Below are 1,078 nucleotides of genomic sequence, written 5' to 3' on the forward strand. Positions count from 1 at the left end.
GATGTTCTTGCTGTCTCTGGCTGGAGCTTGTTCCTCCTGTGGGTCTGTAAGCCTATGTCAGCACTTCTCGGAGATCAGCTCTCCTCAGGTAAGACAGGAGTCTCTGGGTTGGAGCACTGCCTGAAGGCAAGCTCTCTGCTTTCAGGGAAGGGGCGGAGAGGGATGTGGATCTGCAGTACCTCCTCCTAGGTGAAGAGGGAGGTAGAAAAGGTCCTGTGAAGGCTGACCTGCCACTTCTGAGGCTAAATTTTTGTTTCAAGAAAAGAACGTCAGAACCATATAGGAATAGTCTTACTTGTCCCTAAATTATAGAGTTTGTAAATGACAGAGGAAAGGCTGAAATCAGGTTCTCTGTCACTGGATCTTAGCCCATTTTTCTGAAAACAACAGAGAGCATCAGAAACAAAGATCGTCTTCCTCCTGTACTCCTAGCTGCATCCCCTTCACTTTTTGTTACTGTGGCCTGCCAGGCATTTCTGAGGCTGCCCATGCCTTGTACTCAGAATCGAGACATTTCTAACCCACTGGCTCCAGATCAAAACGCAGCAACTCAGAGTTGAAATACTCCTGACTGTGCTGCAATTTGTAATTAACATATCAATATTATAGTAACATAGCAATGGATTCCACTAGAAATTACAACAGCAACAAAAAATAAATAAATAAAGCAAAGATTTAAAAGAAAGCCTGGGCCTGCATGCCCAGGGAAGACCTTGGGCACAAACTCTACAGCCAGTCCCACAACACCCAGAGGAAGCTCCACTCTCAGGTGCTCTAACAAGCCCAGGATCACAGGATCCAGGAATCATAGTATCACAGAGACAGCTTGACTCTGAGGAGTTCTGACACAACCAGGATCACAGGAAGGACAAGCTCCAGTCAGATTTAGCAAGGGCAGATAGCACTAGAGATAACCTGATGGCGTGGGTCAAGCATAAGAATATAAGCAACAAAAACCAAGGTTACTCGGCATCATCAGAACCCAATTCTCCCAGCATAGCAAGTCCTGAACACACCATCACACCAGAAAAGCAAGATTCAGATATAAAATCACTTCTCATGATGATGATACAGGACT

Source organism: Mastomys coucha, unplaced genomic scaffold, assembly GCF_008632895.1.
Source record: "Mastomys coucha isolate ucsf_1 unplaced genomic scaffold, UCSF_Mcou_1 pScaffold13, whole genome shotgun sequence".
NCBI lineage: Eukaryota > Metazoa > Chordata > Mammalia > Rodentia > Muridae > Mastomys > Mastomys coucha.